Source organism: Miscanthus floridulus, chromosome 16, assembly GCF_019320115.1.
Source record: "Miscanthus floridulus cultivar M001 chromosome 16, ASM1932011v1, whole genome shotgun sequence".
In the NCBI taxonomy this organism is placed as follows: Eukaryota; Viridiplantae; Streptophyta; class Magnoliopsida; order Poales; family Poaceae; genus Miscanthus; species Miscanthus floridulus.
In genome coordinates this window covers 69063480-69082397 of record NC_089595.1, presented here as the reverse complement: position 1 = coordinate 69082397, position 18918 = coordinate 69063480, and the positions used below count along the sequence as shown (strand labels likewise).

Sequence of the window (18918 nt, the reverse complement as noted above, 5' to 3'; positions counted from 1 at the left end):
TGGTTAGCATGGAAATTCGTTTGTCCAAGCTCTCCATGCTGTTGCCAATGTTGAGTTCAAAGAGTACGTCAGTGACGACCTTCCTGATGGCCTCATTCATCCTTTTTTGGGCATCCTCTACAATAGCTTGTAGTTGCTCTTGGCTGACACACTCGTTGAAACCCTTAAGATTGTTATCTCCAGTCTGTTCATCTCCTGCCATTGTAAACACAAAAACAGGAACAAACAATGAAAATTATCCCTACCAAATGACTACATGGTTGTAGTTGTAGTGGTGTCACTTTTCACAGCAAGTGGAAGCATCTTACCAAGCTCTTACAAAGTTCTTACCAACACAAGCAGTGAGCGGTACAACCGGTGGCTGTTTCGTGATACGTGTGAGGTAGTGGTACCAAGATTGCAAGGCCCTTTTTGTACTGATCTGAAGAGTTTGTGGAGCTTGGAAGGCACACAAAGAATAATATGTATATCTGGCATACAAGTCAGTAATAGAAGGTAATGCTGAATTATAGTCTAAAGTACTTGTTCTCATTGCTGGTCTAAAATGTTCCAAGTGCCAGGTGTGTAACAAACAAGTATGGTGGATAGCAAGGTGACAGGGGTGTGAAAAACAAGTATGGTGGATGGCAATAGCAACACAAACAATAAATCAGACAGCACATGCTAACAGCTTACTTTGGCCTTCTCTATGTGCTCCTCTAGATATCGTTCCTCTTTTGCCTCTCGTTTTTCTATTTTTTTGGGCTGTCGTTGTTTTTTTAGGAAATTTTGACTTTTTCTTTTTCTTTTTTTGATATTTTTCCTTCACTTAGGAGCACAAAATAAGTAACCACAGAAAATATGAGCCTAAACAAGTGAAAGATGTGGCCTATGGAAATTTCAAAAGACGTGCTCAAAAACGACAAAAAGCTTGTGACCACGAAAAGAGGATCTTGTGACCAGTTTTTGACCAAATTAAAATTCTCCGACCCCAACTTGGTAAGGGATGGATGGATCCCAAATTTTTTTCTAATTGATTTTGATATATGTAATGTCGAAATCCGAGTTCGTATGCGAAAACTAGACCAGTTTTAAGAATTGGCTCCGAATTAGAGGACAAAACGGGAACAATGTGCGCAAAATTGGTCACCGAAGCAAAGATTTGATGGAAACGATGGAGGAAAACACACGAACTAGACTCTAACACGACCTCACCAGCAACAAGACCTCAACTAGGACACAAACTCAACACGACAGACTCTGAAACTAAAATATGCAAAGGCTATGGCGTAGAAGGTTCTAGGACAGGAAAAAATAAGAATGGCACTAGACTGTGGGACGAATGCGAAACACTCGAAACTAGGGGATAAATATGAACCTGATGGTATACCTTAGCTCTGATTACCACTTAATGGGAACAGGGATCCCGATCTTCCGTCAGGTAGAGGTAACTATCATTGTGGCGGAGAATGACACACCGATCCGGCTTCAGATCGAAAGATCGAACTCTACAATCTTAGCATCACAACTCCTTTAGTTATCGAGCAAGACATGGATTCAGTTGACCTCACTAAGAAGGCTAATCTCTGCCTATGCAACGAAGAACACAAGCAAGAACAAGAAAGAAAGCAACCAAATTGCAGATGAATGATTAATCTCACGAAGTTAGGGTCTGACAAACCGATGAACGGCAAAACTGTTCTTGAAAGATTAATATAAGCAAAACCCAAAACCTAATAGCAGTGGTGGCGTATGATTATAAATATCTTAGGGTCGTTGCCTACCTAGGATGCCCCCCTAATGGGCCCAAACACGATACACGGTCCAACGGACCAAAAGACGGTGTCGTAGCACCCTGGTAGATTCTGGACGCTGAATTGTTTCGACGATTCCTGTTGATTCTAAAGGGCTTTTGGTGTGAGACCACTTGGATTAGCTTCCTTACCAAATTATCTTTGCAACCATATGTGGATCGTCGAAAACGGAGTCCGAATGCATCTTGGGTGACCAGTTTAAGGCAGACTGGTCCTGGAAGCCGAGACAGACTCGAAATCATGTTGGATCAGGCCTCTGGTTTCTGTTGGACGTCCTTGCTAATCATCATCACCTCCACCATGTCCTCTAAGTCCCTCATGACCCTCTCTAATGTTTCTAAGCAAGATAACATCATTAGGTAGTAGTCTATTCTCAAAAGTATGAAAATGATCGCTTAAGAACGAGCTCACCTCTAAATTGAGTTGACGCATTCGAGCCCGGGTCATTGGACCTTGCCTGACGGTTGAAGGATTAGTGGGTACATCCGAAGGAGTGATGTCCTCATTAGGAGTCATATAGCCTCGGCTTCTTCTGCAAGGCGAAGCCCCCCACAGGCGTGGTCCTAGGTGGCTTCCCCTCTAACAAGGCTTGCCCGATGAAGATCCGCCAGAAGAGGTCCATGTGCGGCTCCATCCCGAGGAAGGCCTCACAGACGGTGATGAAACCTTCAACGTGCAACACCCTAGTTGGATTGAGGTGATGCAGCTCTAGGCCCTACTCGTTGAGGAGCCCGCACAAGAACTAGTGCATAGGATATCCAAGCCCACGCTCATGAAAGGCGAGGAAGGACACAACCTCGTCGGACCGTGGTCGTGGAACAGCTTCCCCTGACGTAGGAGCCCTCCAATGCGTCACCTCCTTCAGTAGGAGCAGCCCTTCTAGGTGAAGGTGGCTAGCACCACCTCGTCTACATTGGATGGCCTCTAGTTTGACATCACGCTCCAGATTCATGAATGAATCTATGAGTTTTCCTCTCCCTCGCTTTACCCTCTTTCTCCCCTAGAAACCGCCGTGGCGCACGAACGGGCTTGGTGAAAAGGAAGAAGGAGGAGAGGCAGTAGTTGGAGAAAGGCGAAGGAATGGGACGAAAACCCTCTCCCTTCCCCTATTTAAGGAGGAGAGGCAGCAGTTGGAGAAAGGCGAAGGAATGGGATGAAACCCCCTCTCGCTTCCCCTATTTAATGTGGATAGGCATGCGGTGGGACATGTCCTGACTGATGGGACGCGCCCGGCCCACAAAACATTGCCCGGTAAAAATAGGATGTGGCCTGGGTTGGACCACCACTACCACAACCCAGGCATAGGAAACAAGGCACAGCCACATGCAAATGACCCTCCGCCTTCCCAGGCAGGATTTGGAAAGGCCCACCAATGGGATCTCCATCAAGGAAAGACCAACGGGCTACCTGAGTCGGTCGGATGGCTCAGGTGACTACCGAGAGAAAGGTAAGGAGCAGTGGGATGGCCCATGTAGTCTATGTTGACTCCATCAAGAATGATGAACACAGATTCCATTCAGACATATCCAATAAGAGCTCCTCAAACCCGCCACTCGAGTCATCAAGGTATCTTTACCAAACCTTCATACTTTATTTTATTTTTCTAATGCATAATAATTCATTCATCCTTCCTCATACACACATTCACACATTCATCCATCCAATCATTCATTCATCCCATACATCCAAAGCACTGCATATGCAATTGATGCATCACAATGCTTCGCGTTGCATCATGAAGCGGTAGTCGCCTCATTCAACATGAGCGACGATCGACCGGGGTTCGAAGGCTGGCCCATGAAGGGCTCAAGGATGCCTCACATCAAACAAAGCTAGGGGAGAAAATGCAAATGAGCCCCAGCGGCCCTTGCCTGATCTGCTTGGAAGCAGACAGGGTCATCTCAACCTTCTCCTTCGATCCTAACCTCGAGCCATGCCCATAGAATCTCCATCGAGGGGATGCCAGCGGGCCACCTGAGTCAGTCTCCGGAATGGCTTAGGCATCTATCGGGAGGCAGGTTAAGGAGCAGTGGAATGCCACATGAGGACTATGCCAACCCCGTTACGAATGATAGACCCGGATTCCACTTGGACCTACCCATTAGAGAGCTCACCGAGTGCGTCACTCGAGCCATCGAGGCAAGCGACATTAGCTCAACCCCTCTGGTTGCAGGAACCACGCATGGGGTAACGAAAGAAACTAAACCAACCCCTCGGCCATGCCCGACACTTGGGTCCACGCTCCATCTCGCCCGACCCCCCAGCTGTGCCTAATGTCTGGGTTGGTGCCTAACGCCTTTGTCCACGCTACTGGAAACAATGCCTTAGAACATTGGCAAGTCGAAAAATCCCCCAGACAATTCTTCCCAAATTGCTCGAGGGCTCGGGGGCTACACCCACCGGGTATGCTCGTGTGTACTCACTAGCAAGTCGAAAAATCCCCTAGGCAATTTCTAGGACCACCAAGGACACACCCATGCTAGGCTCCGCCTCGTCTGACCCCTGAGGGTTGGCTCCACCTCACCCGATGTCCGAGGGCTGGCCCCGCTTCGCCCGATCCCTCGGACACAGTTCGTAATGGAAGCTCACGCCACCGCCAACCACTATGGGCTAGAAAGTACAACCCCAGGTCAAACTTCTGACATCGTATAGGGAGTGGTCGCGTCTCAGCACGATTTGTCTCCATGACATGACATTCTAGGGGACTCACATCAACCTAGAGTGACGGACGCATGGTCACTATGTTGCCTACACCCTGTACGACCACTGATCAGCATGCTGGTTCATCAGTCCGACGCCTGGGTCTACGCTCCGTCACGCCCGATGCTTGGGTCCACGCTCCATCGCGCCTGACCCCTCGGCCACGCCCGATGCATGGGTCCGCGCTCCGTCACGCCCAATGGTGGTTCATGATCTTACACCCATCCATTGCTCTCATACAAATGAGTATAAACAACCCATTCACAACTTCAAGAAGTCCCAAAAGGGCTTGGGGGCTCCTGTCGGGTTCATAAACCTAGGGTCCCCGATGGGCTCGCTTCCTAGCAAAAGCTTGGCCTAGTAGATGGCATTACAACAACGCGTGACTCCTAGGCCAGCCTAGATACCTAACGATAGACTAGAAGGCCTAGCCAAGGAGGGGACGATGCTTGCTTCTGACTCCGACCTGCATCTTTGACCGGAAGGCCTAGCCATGAAGGGGACGACGCTTGCTTCTGACACCGACCCACATCTCTAGCCGAAAGGCCTGGCCAAGGAGGGGACAACGCTCGCTTCTGACTCTGACCTGCTTTCTGACCGAAAGGCCTGGCCAAGGAGGGAACGACACTCGCTTCTGACTCCAACCTGCTTTCTAACCAGGAATACACCAAACCTCTACTTATAGCTCTTCTCCGACCGGCACGGTTAGAACCGACTAGGAACGACCAAATGGGGATGCTCGCTCGGTAAAGACCCAAGAATCAGATGGAGCAGATAAGGCAAGGCGCTCAAGTCAACCATAATACCGAGGACCATACCTTGCACACCTGTGGGATAGTACTATCAGGCCATGCCAGAAGGGTGCTTTACAAACTTTTAGACATGTCAGAACACGAACAGTGTTGTGGGCGCCGACATTTGTCCTATAGTATAATAGGCGCCGACATTTGCCATACCAGAAGAACACGATGGAGCTCACCACATGCATCTAAGCGTTAATAGTATTGTGGGCACCGACAAACTGTCTTGTACCCGACAGCATGGGCAACAAGACTAAGACGCACACACTCTCTCTCTCTCTACTTGTAAAGCCATCTCCTTCACCTATAAAAGGGGATGCGCTCTCTCCTAAAAGGAGGACGATTCATTCCAACTCTCTCTGCTAGGCTCTAGAACTCTAAAGCCACACAGAGCATACGTTCCAATACTTAGTGCACGTTGGAGCTCCCATCACTCTTGGCCCTTCGGTTCAAAGTTCGACCGGACCTTCGACACCCCTTTCTTATTCCTATTTGTTTGTAACCCCACAACAAACTTCGAGCACCTGGGCTCAGGAATAAAGTCTCCAACCAACTAGAACTAGACGTAGGGCACATTGCCTAAACCAGTATAAACCCTGTGTCATTGAGTGCTAGGCCACATTCGATCACAACGTACGACAAAACTATAAATATTTACTTGTTGGTCACTTTTCGCACCGACAGCTCTTGTTCTAAATTTTGGGTTTGATTCCCAAGCTATCAGATTTACTATTAAACAACTTCCACTCACTAAAACAAAAGTTCCATTCTCATCTACTAACTTGCACTTCAAATTTTTATTTAAGTACAAAATACAAGTTATATTTTATGGTGGTCAATTCATTCCTATCCAGCTTTCATCCTGCATTCACTTCGCTCTCGACAACCGCACAAGGTTTCTTTGAGAGGAGCAAGTCTCGGCAACCAGAAAGTCTTGCCGCCGTATATTTGAACATGTCAGATAGTATTCATGTCGTACACATTTGTGCAAACATTTTCATTTATAAACGAACATTTACAATTATCTCGTTGAACACGTGATAGTCCGAGCATTATAAATCTGACCGGGCTGAACACATCTCAGTCTTGCCAACCACGTAATGGTTGCTTTGTGCCTCTGTTTGGTGAACCAAACATGTATCAGTAGTGGTAGTAGTCATGAGTCGCTCTGATCATGCTAAAAATGAGTGGCTTTGGTTCGTCGTGAACCCAACTCGTCTTATTTGCATGTGTCTAATAAAAATTGTTGAATTTGTAATAGCCATGCAGCGAGGAGTTCATCTAAACAAGTCTCGGCTCGATCTAATCACAACAGAGGAGGCATAGATGTTGCATTTTTATTGCACACGCTAGAAAGTCCCTGGCTGTCCAATGGATCTTTCGTCGGATAGTAAGTGTACCCATCTCTAGCTAGCCGGTGCATGTCTCTTCAAAAGAGAAATTGCTTACCAAAGCAACTCCTCTTCACTCTTCTGTCTGCCCCTCGACTATTGTGACTGCTTGGATAGAAGTGAAAAGACCTATCACAACCGCACCAGGCTTTCAAGTCTCAAACATGTTATGGTGGTTAAAATCTTTTAAATTTTCACTCCTGTCCAGCTTTCATCCTGCATTCACTTTGCTCTCAGTAACCACGCAAGGTTTCTTTGATAGGAGTAAGCCTCGCCTAATGCAGAACAAATGAGCCATAGGTGTTGAAAATTCAACTACACATGCAAGAAAGTACCGCCGCCTTATATTTGAACGTGTCAGATAGTATACGAGTCGTACGCATTTGTGCAAATGTACTCCCAGCCACATGTCATAGATTATGAAAAATGTTACTTTCTTTAAGGAATTATTAAATTAAAAGCCAAGGAGAACACAATCACGTGACCACACCCCTACTACTTGTAATAATAATATTGGATGAAATGATGAGTGAGTGTAGTCGATCTCAAACTATGAAATTTTACTGTGCATGCTAGAAAGTCCGCTGGCCACACAATTGATGTCGTCATGCCGAGACTCACTCTATCTCTTCAGTGTAAATGGAGGAGACGTGTTCTATTTTTGCAACCATCGGTGTAAATACGGTTGCGATTCCTGAGGGAGCGCGACGGCACCCACCTCCGGGAAAGATAAATCTTCATAGAGTATCTTGCCTTAGAAGCCATAGTGTCCCTATGTATAAATAAATCTTTATGGAGTATCTTGCCTTAGAAGCCCTAGCATCCATTGCTCAAAAGCCCTCTCCTCGCCACCCACCTCCGCCACCCCGTCAGTTCCCATGAAGGCCGTCGGTGGCTCGGCAGCAGTCCCCTCTTTCGTCTAGTGGTTCAGCGGAGGCGGGGCCGATGGTGCACCTCGGGTTGGTGTTGGTTGAGGCGGCAGCGATGTCCAGTCCCCGTAGATCGATGTTCCCATCATCGAGACTCACGCCATCTCCTAGGCTGCTGCTCTCCCCATCGCCCTCGGCAACAACACTGATGCCACGAGCACTAGTGGTTTGCTTGCCACCGCCAGCCCTGGTGTGGTCCCGCTCGCCATCTCTAAGTCTGCTCACCGTCGCCGGATCTGCTCCACATGTGGGTGGGTCACCTGCACCGTTGCGGTCCCCCTTGCCATCCGTTGAGGCCGATGATGAGGTCGACGATGAGGCCAAGGCCGAGGCTGACATCTTGGCCAAGGCCATGGCCGACATCTTGGCCAACGCTGAGGTTGAGTCTGATGGCTTTCCAGGCTACGTCACGATGGACTCAGAGAATGATTGTCTGCACGGCTACGCAACGCCTATTCTCCCAGACCCGAATCTGTTCTTGCATGTCAGCTAGTATGGCAGCCTGGTGTGCCTAGTCTGCCCCAACCATAAGGCCCATGGTTGGATCAAGGCCAATGCTAGGGCGCATATGCTAGCAAGGGCACATGCCCCCTAGATGGCACCTACCCCAACAACAAAAACATTGCTCACCATCGTGCCCTGGCAAGGAAAAAGGGCTAGATGGCCTGAAGGGATCATCCAACCACGCTGGTTCACCATGGCGGAGAGGTTTACTGGCTTCAACCAAGGCTGGTTTACCTTGTAGGCATTGGATTTTGTTCGCACCTGTTGGTGCCCTTGTTGCATGACTTGCGTAGAGATGTGGGATGGCACTCCTCATTAGTAGTATCAAGTCATGTCAACATATGTAGTTAGGACTAGTTTGCCGCCAGGCGCCATTAGAATTAGTATGAAATCATGTTAATCATCTGTAGTTAGAAATAGTATGTCTAGGTAGTAGTTGGATGACTTTGAGTAGTGGGATGGTACTGCTCTCCTCTTATTATTATGGCAGATGAAAGCATGGTTATGTAGGCTAAACTCATATCATTGCTGTAATCCACATATATATGAAGTCTGGTTTGCCATTATCTTTCTATCTAGTAGCACTGATATCCTCTTATTATGCATGTAATGTGTGCATTTGTGCAAACATTTTGGTTCACAAAGTATTGTTTACCATTATCTTTGTGCGCACATGATGGTCTGAGCATTGTAAACCTAAATGGGCCAGATATATCTCAATCCAACCGCACAAGGGTTGCTTTGTTCCTTAGTTTGGTGAACCAAACACGTATCAGTAGTGGTAGTAGTAGTCATGAGTGGCTTTGATCTGTGTTGAACCCAACTTGTCACTTCACTCTTGGCAACCGCGTAAGGTTTCTTTGAGAGGAGCAAGCCTGGCCTAAATGTAGAACAGAGTAGCTATATGTGTTGAAATTCTACTATGCACGTATCTGTGGTGAACCCAACTCGTCTTGTTTGCATGTATCTGATAAAATTTGTTGAACTTGCAACAACCATGCCATGAGGTGTTCATCTGAATAAGTCTCGCCTAGACAGAAAGTTCAATGGCCATACATTTGGTATCATCGTGCCGGTTCACCGTGGTAGAGAGGTCTAGTATGCTGCCTCGTGTGAACTCATGTTAACCATCTGTAGCTAGAACTAGTGTGTCTAGGTAATAGCTGGATGCCTTCGAGTAGTGGGATGGCACTACTCCCTCTTATGGTCAGATGGCACTACGCATTTGTGCAAACATTTTGGTTCACAAAGTAACATTTGCCACTATCTTCGTGCGCACTTGATGGTCTGAGCATCATCCATCTGACCGAGCCAGACACTTCTCACTCTTGCCAACCGCACAAGGATACCTTTATGCCTCAGTTTGGTGAACAAAAAACATATTAGTAGTGGTAGTAGTCATGAGTGGCTTTGATCTGTGGTGAACCCAACTCATGTCTTCGATAAAATTTGTTGAATTTGCAAGAACCATACAGCGAGGAGTTCATGTGAACAAGTATCACCTCGATCTAATGCACAACGGAGGAGGCACAGCTATTGTATTTTTTTACTGCTCACGCTAGAAAGTTCGCCGTTGTCCATTTGATCTCTTGTCGGATAATAAAAAGTGTAGCCATCTCTAGCTAGCTGTTGCATGCCTCTGCAAATCCAACCAAGAGAAATTGCTTACAAAAACAACTCCTCTTCACTCTTCAGTCAGCCCCTCGACTGTTGTGACTGCATTTTTTTGGAGTGAAATAACTGTAGAGGCTTTCCTCCTGCATCCAATTCACTATTGACAACCGCGTAAGGGTTGCTTTGTACCTCGGTTTGGTAAACCAGACACGTATTAATATACATACTTGGCATGCTGGTCAAACTGATTAATGATCTCGTCGTAGTGGTTGAAGCATGTTGTGTGAAGGGAATGCTTTATGCCAATGGCTTATGTAGTGTATATGAACCTATAACAAGTACTAGTTCTAGTTGAATGGAATAGTCATGTACACAACAGACATTCCACATAGTGTAGTACTGACCCCGATGGACAAAGCCTATGTGTCCGCTGAAGCATAAGTTTATAACAACTGAGCATACCGAACATGTTCAGAATATAAAGCCAGAAATCCAAAGCAAAGTGTAGTTTTAGAATACATGTTCTCCCAAAGATTATACATGAAATCTCCTACAAGTCATCGTTATCTTCAAACATGTGATCTCTGTCGCCATAGTTACTATCGTCACTGCAATACTAGTTTCCAGTATCATCTTCATCCTCGCTGCCTTCAAGTATGCCAACTGCTTCCCTCTTATCTCTTAGGTCTTCTAAATTGGTTTGAATGATAGTGCCTTCTCCACCATGACTAGCTTCGTGCATAACTTGATCACCATCACCCAGTAGGACTTCATGCTCGTTGTTAGAATAGTGATCATCTTAGTGCACTATAGGCTCTATTTCATTCACGTCATACATATCCCTATGTTCCAACTTCTACATGACCTGCCGATCTTTGCCTAAGGAGTTGTCCTATAGATAAAAAATCTTCCTTGCTTGTGTCACGAGAATGAAAGGGTCATCCTTGTACTAGAATGATTTAATGTTGATAGATCTATAATGTCTATTATCATCAATGCCTGCAGACTTGGCAGTGCCATCTAGATTGTACCGGTCATAGCGCAGAACAACCACCGTCCTATCACTTTGTATGCTGGAGTTATACATCAACTGAATAACTTCTCTAAGGACACCATAAAATTCCACTGATTGGCCTTCATTTGTGACGGCGGTCATGACACCACTGTTCTGTGTACGCAGGGATTTCTCATGGTCAACAGTGCTATACCTGACTCCATTAATATAAAAAGCTACACAAACCCAGACTTAGGTATGAGGACCACATGATAGTGCATACAAACTTTCACTGATCTCTATTGGTTTCTCTCTACGTAGCTCCTCGATCTGCACACAAATATGAAACCACCGTCACCACTAAGTTGTCATATAATTCTGCCAATGATTGACCTAATAGAACTAAAAATATGCTAATCATGTACATGAGACTTAAACCACACTGGAAACTCTGCTGCTAGCCTACTATCAACATCATCACTTGCCCCATGTTCCTCTATAATTTGTCCATATATTCTATAGCACATATAAGCATTATTATTGGTAACATTTCTTATGTAATATAGGAAACAACAAATCAGCATATAAAAATCATACTTACTGCACATATGGTCCAACCTTGTTGCAGTTATTAAGCACATACTAAGCTAGCTTATTGATTTTGGCTTTATCCTTGATGTCCTTTACCCTAACCTAGCCAATGGGCTTGACACCATGCATGAAAACAAAGGTCTCACCAGGTGCTGGCCCATCATGTGACATATTGTTGTCCTGGTTATCATCATCCATGAACCTCTCCCAAAATGCCAACGTTTCATTTTCTAAGTAAGCCTCCGCAATTGATCCTTCAGGCCTGGCCCTACTCCTTAATAAATTCTTCAATGTGCCCTGTCGTTGTTCTATTGGGTACATCCATCCATACTATACGGGCCCTCTAAGAAGTGCCTCGTTAGGTAGCTGGACAGCCAAGTATACTATAACAACGAAAAAGGTCGGTGCAAAAATCTTCTCAAGCTTTCATAAGATGAGTGGGATGTCCTGTTTTAGCTTTTCCACGACTTCTTTCCTCAGAGTTTTACTACACAATTGCCTGAAGAAGTTTCCAAGTTCTGAAATAGCTTTGTATAAATCTTTGGGAACAAAACCTCTTAAGCCAGCGCTATGATCCTCTGGAGAAGGACATGGCAAGTATGCGTTTTTAGCTTGCCAACTACCTTGGTACCATCTGCATTTATGGATTTTGCTAGGTTGGCTGCATAACCATCTAGAAACTTGACACCTTTAAGGAACTTGCAAAATTCTGCTCTATGTTTTTTCGTCATGACATTGTGAGCTTTTGGGAATTTAAGCGAGGTGCCTTGCTGCATGCCGTGATATTGTGGCCTTATCTTCGTATCATGCAAATCTAGCCTAGCGTTCGTTGTGTCCTTTGTCTTGCCCTCCACTTTTAGCAATGTCCAAAGAATATTTTCACATATGTTCTTCTCAATGTGCATGACATCAAGATTGTGTGGTAGCAACAGATCCTTCCAATACGGCAGCCCCCACCAAGCAGATTTTCAATTATAAATCACTGGCTCTTCTCCACTCTTTCATTTTCTTTTTTCACCGTACTTACCTGGGTAGACATCTTTCACCTTCTCGACTTCCTCAAGGACCTCCTGTAAGGTGAACTTTTTTGGCGCATCTCGGTCCTCAGTTTTTTCATCAAAATCCAAGCTCTTCCTCCAAGGGTGATCCCTAGGAAGGTAACAACAGTGTCTAAGGTAGCCTAGCTTCTTTCTTAGGCTTCTTGACAATGGATTTTGTCACAATAAATGCATGCATAATAACCTTTTATAGTTCAGCCTGACAAGGTGCTCAATGCTAGAAAATCATGTCTGCACCAAAGCACGATAGCACGTAGAGTGAAGCCTTTCTTATTATCATGATGTAGTACATGAAAAGTGTTGACACCCTTCCATAGTTCTTTTAGTTCTTCTATAAGAGGCTCCAAGAATACATCAAAATCCTTTCCTAGAGAGGTTAGGCCCGGAATCAGTAGAGACATAAATGAAAGGATCTTGATGTCGCCTAGAGGGGGTAAATAAGCGATTCTAAAAATTAACAATAAATAAAATTTGTAGCGGATTAGTATAGGTGCGGCAGTACTGCTCCCAAGGTGCAGCACTACCGCACTGCAGCATTGCATCACTAAAATTGCAGCACTGCCGCGCCTGCGCAGAGAGTTCAGCAATAGCTATGTCTATAACCCAAACTTGGTGGTGTGTGTGGAGATGTCCAGTGGCAAGTCCACTAAGTATCTGCACTCACAAGCACGCACAACCAACTAGATCGAGTGTAACACAGATAATGCAATTCAAAACATAAAAAGAGAGAAGACACACGATTTATCATGTGGTTCAGCTCGTCACTAAGGCTTGCCTATGTCCATGTTGTTGAGGCAGCCACTAAGGCTTGGGCTTTGCAACCCTTATCCTCGTTCTTAAGTCAAGAGAGTGAACTCTTGAGATGAGGGGTTTCCACTAGATCGATGGGGTGATTAACAAACTTTCCCATGGCTCACCACAAGTACGGGAGCTCACTGGGCGACGCTTAGCCATCCATGAGGCTTCACCTCTAAGAGTAACAAATGCTCAATGAAGATCGACAAAGCTCGACAAGTGCTCAAGGATTGGCTTGCTCTTAATTGCTCTCTAATAGTTAATCAATCACTAATCACTCACTCTCACAAAGAGAGGGGTTAGAGAGATCTCACAAATGGTTTGGGAAGGGTTTGGAATGGTTGGAGCATCAGCAGCCCGTCCAGGGGCTGTGGGATAGGTATATATAGACCCAATCTCAAAACTAGCCATTGCGGTTCAAAAACTAGCCATTTGAACATGTACAGGTGCAGCATTGTCGCGACGCGGCAATGCTGCAAAAATTCACGACACTGCCGTAGTTCCGAGAAACAGCACAGGTCACCTCATAAAAATGCCATAACTTTTTACTCTGTACTACGTTTTCAATGATCTTGGACTTTTCGAAAAGCTTGTTTCGAGGGCTATCAAATCTTGTTGAGAACAAGCCCCAAGATCAACCAGTGCAGGTGCAGTGCTAAGTGTTTTCTCTCATGTTAGCACTTAGGTTCGGTTAGTTTGAGCACTTGAGATTTGTCTATGATTCGTATTGCACCCCCCTTGATAGTATGGCATACCTATACTTAAGGTCAAGAGAATATAGCCATTTCAACCACTTGAGTCTTCAATGTCTTCATATACCATTTCTTCTCAAATTCACTTTATAAGGGGTTGTAATCAAATGTCTCACCTCTTCGAGCCATCATACCTTGAGCATGTGACTTGAGCTATTTCCATATATACGAGTTCATCTCATAGCTTTAAGTCACTTCTACTAATGATTTAATCCTCAACACAATATGACTCCTCATAGTTTGATTAGTTCCTTAACTCAATTCAAGTACTCTCTTCTTCACCTTAGCCATGGTACCTCGGTCCTCAAGCCATTGCTTGCCCTTCACCTTCGCTTAGTCCCTCGAAGCCCTTTCCTTGGTATCTTCACCCTATCGAGCCATACTCAAGTCATATCATATTAAGCATCCATTAAAAACCATTTCTTTAATATTTATAATCATTGTTTGAATATCTTCTAGATATGAATGTTGAGATCAATCAAACTTTAGTTTGACTCACATAGAGACATCTATGGATCAACATCAATATAGTCAAGCCAATTCATGATTCCTTATATCCTCTTCATTTTGGCTTGACACTCCTAACACTCACTTTAATCCCAATCTTCATACTTCTAGCTTGATCATATTAATGCAAAGTGATTTTCTAAATTTTTATCCATACAGGCAAACAAACATAGAGACCGACTTATATCCAATATGAGTTGTGTCCTTTGTCATTTAACCTTTGCTTGGTACTTCTTCACTTATGCACTCTTGATTCATTCTTCAATCCATGATCAATGGTAGTCCACTATTAAACTCTTTTTGTTCATGCAAAGCAAGCCATTATTGAGATCAATCCTAAATCATCAACTCATGTCTCATTTGCCATTTGCCAAATATGCTTGCTCTCACAAGATGCTATGATAACCCACAACATAGAAGCCATTTTATCAATTTCATTTGCATTGTTGTCTTCTTCTTGAACTAGATCGTTTTTATAATCTTCCAACACAACAATACTTAGTTTTGGTCTTCATTTGAACATTATGTGGAATATCATCAAGTTTGCCTTCTTGTTGAACCTATATACATTTCTATATTCGTCATAAAAAGCGCTCTTCTATGACGATTTTGGATTCATCATTAATATTTTTATCATAGAAGTAGATATTTCTAGTAGTATCTCATGCATCTCTCCAATTTCTCTCTAATGGAATTTCTATGATTTTTACAAGAAAATCATGATAAGGTCAAATCCATCTCTTTCACTTGGAAGCAAGGAAGAACAAGGCTCAAGCATGGCCTTGGTGGGCCAAGGGTCACCCAAATCTCAGAGATAAAGTGCCATGTTCAAGTTCATGAATTTTCCCCTCTTTTTCATGGATGGGCTAATCTATAATCACTAGTTTCATTTTTGCACTTAGGAGCCAAACTCTAGCTGTCACAAGCCCAACACATCACCTAAACATCTCTAGAGACCCCGGCACATGTATGGTAAACATCACCCACAAGCTAGGTCACCTCAACTAAGAACACCAAGAATATGTGAACATAGTTTCTATTGCCGTTCTCGCGGACCAACCGCGCTGAACTCTCCGTGCGAACACCCACAGAGCACATCCAACATTAGCCGCTCAGAGCTGGTCCATTGTAGGTTCCCAAAGACAAGACAAATATGAGTAATTTCTAAGTACCAAAGCTATAAATTAAACCTTAAAATTTGCTCACCTAACTCTACCTACTTGAATCATTGTCTTGTTTCTAGACAATTTGGTTGAAAAAAATAAGAAAACAAAAATATATAGGCATATGCCTCACAAAGTCAAGGCTGGTTGTAAAAGCACGGGTTTTTTGAGTTTTGATTGACGTGTTTTATGATTTATATAAGCTGATCTTGAAATCAAGTTAAAACAAACTACCAGTTATATTAAAAAAGAGAAGTCTAGATTGGGCTAACGATAGACTTGAAGGCTCATAAAAAAAGAGAAAACAACTCTAACTCTGGCCAGTGGGCACTCAGCAACTCACCGTTCTCCAACATAGCAGCCTCAAGAGCCAGACCTCCACCGCGCCAAGAAGAACAACACCATTTGGTAGCTTAACACCGAATTGGACGATGTTCTCTAGTTGCCGTGGAAGTTATAGTGGCTGCCACTGTTGTCGTAATTGCCACCCTCACGCAGTGTTTTCCTAAACGCTAAATGGTAAATAGTCGGTCACCTACCGTTTAGCCATTATTCGGGCAAAACGTCCCATTAAACAGGCTAAACGGCCAATTAAACGGGGTAAACGGGTGATTAAACGAAAACAGCGCACCACCGTGTGGCGTTTACATGGTATTTAAATGGGCTAAACGACCATTTAGACGAACAGTGCCCTCACGACGACTGCCATAGCCGCCACATGCAGGTAGGCAAGGCTCGTGCGTGCGACTAGCAAGCCTGCGCAGAAAAGGAGATATTTCAATATTTGACATCTAGTCCACAAGCCTCACAAGATTTGACATTCAATCCGTCTACCTTTTGAATTTGGACGGTAGCGAATTGGTTTGACTCGAGGGATTTCAATTATTTTCTCTCATTTTTCTTTTCCTATAATCTTTTCACCTCTTGGTCACCTGAAAGGACTAAACTACCCCTGCCTAATTGAATACAACGGTTCCCTTCTGCTTCTCCCTTCCGTTGTGACTCAGGCTATCTGCACTCTCAACCTCTATTTCCATACTCTAAAAGGAATATTCTATTCTAGTCATTGAGATTCTCTATTCTATATCCATTTCTTCCACACCCATATTATCTTTATTCCATACTCTATACCTACTATTCCATATTTTATTCTCCTTCCCCCCTTTCTCTCTCTCCACTACACTCTCTCTCTCTCCACTACAGTGTCACAGCAATGGCGCGAGAGGAGCGTTGCTAGTGTGGTGGACGGGATAGCGTTCGTCTCCCACTGCGCTAGGTTTGGAGATGCCATGTAGCAAACGGAGGGATTAGGGATGAAATAGAGAGCAACGGTGTGAGCCTTTCCTCTCTATATTTCCAGTACAGGCTTGGTTTCGGGCGCGCGGTGCGAACAGAAGAGGCAGCCGGACGGGACCAGTGGCCGCCTGTGCGCTCCCGTCCGTCGCCCGTCGGCGGGCCCTCCACTGCCGGGAAGGCCCCTCCCCCCTCCACTGCCCTCCCCATCCACTCCCAGACTACCCAGCGCCGCCTGACGGCTGCTGTGAAATTTCTCCGCGGGAAGCCAGCCGGGAACGACCGAATGGGGGCGTTGCCCCGGGCTGCGGTCGCAGTTTTTTTTTTTCAGGTTTCCTGTTTTTTTCCCAACACACACGTGACACGTTTGGGTTGGGCACGTCAGATGAGCCTCGGTCCGACTCCAGCCGGGTACTTGGCTGGCGTCACTGCTCACCCTGCTGAGCTCGCGTGTCGCGTCTCGCTCTCGCGTTCTCTTCCGTTCCATGCCTTTCCGGCGAGCTAGTCTTGGTACCCACCGGCGAGCACGCGGCTGTAACCTCCCCCACCCCCATCAAACTCCACCTGCTCCCCGATCCGCTAGATCTCGGCTACGCGCAGGTACCCAACCCCCCTCGTCTCTCCACTCAGATCTCATTTGGAAGCGCGCTGGCCGCTGGCGCTGCCCTGTAGTGGTGGGCGCGTCCTGGGGAAGTGGACGGGTAGAGCTCTGCGGTTTGGACCACCGGTGGGCAGTGGGCTCGTTGCTTCGGCGTCCGTCGCTTAATCTCGGGCGCGCGTGGGTCTGGCAGGAATGGAGCGCGGGATGGTTCGTGAGTTGGGCATTTGGGGTTTAATCAGCGTGTGTGAGAGTCAAATAGGGCGCGGGTTTGTTTGGCATTGTGTGTTTCCTCTCATTTTGGCACGAGTTGCGTGGTTGGCTGTGGCGTTGCTTTGCTCCCTAATTTGGTTGGATCAGGCGTGTCCTGGGAGCTATGGGTACAGCCTGTTCGTTTGGCTGTGGCTCGTCGTAAACGATCGTAAATTTCCAGCTGGAACAGTATTTTTGTCTTACCCAAACCAGCCAGCAGTACTTCTTCACGAACCAGCAACGATACGAACCAGCCAACCGAACAGGCTTGCTAAGTCATAAATGTTGAGTCTCTGACTGTTTAGTGAGGATTCTTATTTGCTAATCATGAATTTGTCTGCGTGAAATTCCATATGGATTACCTCAATTTTTTTCACACACGGACATCTACCACTAGATGAGAATTGCAGTTCACTGACAATTTTTTTGTACACAACAATGCATACTTCATCAAGAGTGCAAGTTACTTTTGCAACTGATTATCGAACATCTCCTATTACGCACCATGCTGCATGTGATTTTTTGTTAGATGTAATAGTATATAATTTTTTTTTCTATTCCAGTTATGCTGATTGTGAGGAATTTGGTAGCACCTCTATCACGGTTTTAAAACTAGAGCGCTGCCGCCTCAGCATATATAATATGGACGAGTAAGAATTGCTGCAGAATAAATCCTTCTTTCCTAAAGATGTTACATTTACTTGCATAGTGACTGTTTCATGTTTCCAATTAACCAGAGAAAAATGTTGTTGAGCTGCTGCAACGTTATCGCCGTGACCGTCAAGTATTACTCAACTACATTCTTTCTGGCAACTTGATCAAGAAAGTTGTAATGCCACCTGGTGCAATCTCTTTGGATGATGTAGATATAGATCAAGTCAGTGTTGATTATGTCCTCAACTGTGCTAAGAAAGGTGAAGTATAGCTTTATCGGAGTTCCTTTTTTGTTTGTTCTTGCATCAATTCTGAGAACGCTTAGAAAATGTAGGTGAACCTCTTGACCTCGGAGATGCCATCCGCCTTTTTCATGATAGCCTTGATTATCCATATGTGGTGAGTTGGTTTATATTTTGTTTTCTTATAAATCTTTTTGTCTTGCTGAAAAGTTCTTTTGTTGGTTTTCGTTTGAGTTAGTTCTTTTGTATCACATCTCATTTGAACATCTAGATACTTCTGTCTCCCTT

At 45.1% G+C, this 18918-nt stretch overlaps 1 pseudogene; it reads left to right on the top strand.

Moving 5' to 3' along the window:
* Positions 1-18918, top strand: part of LOC136510795 (protein unc-13 homolog) — an 84769-nt pseudogene that overhangs the window by 44820 nt on the left and 21031 nt on the right.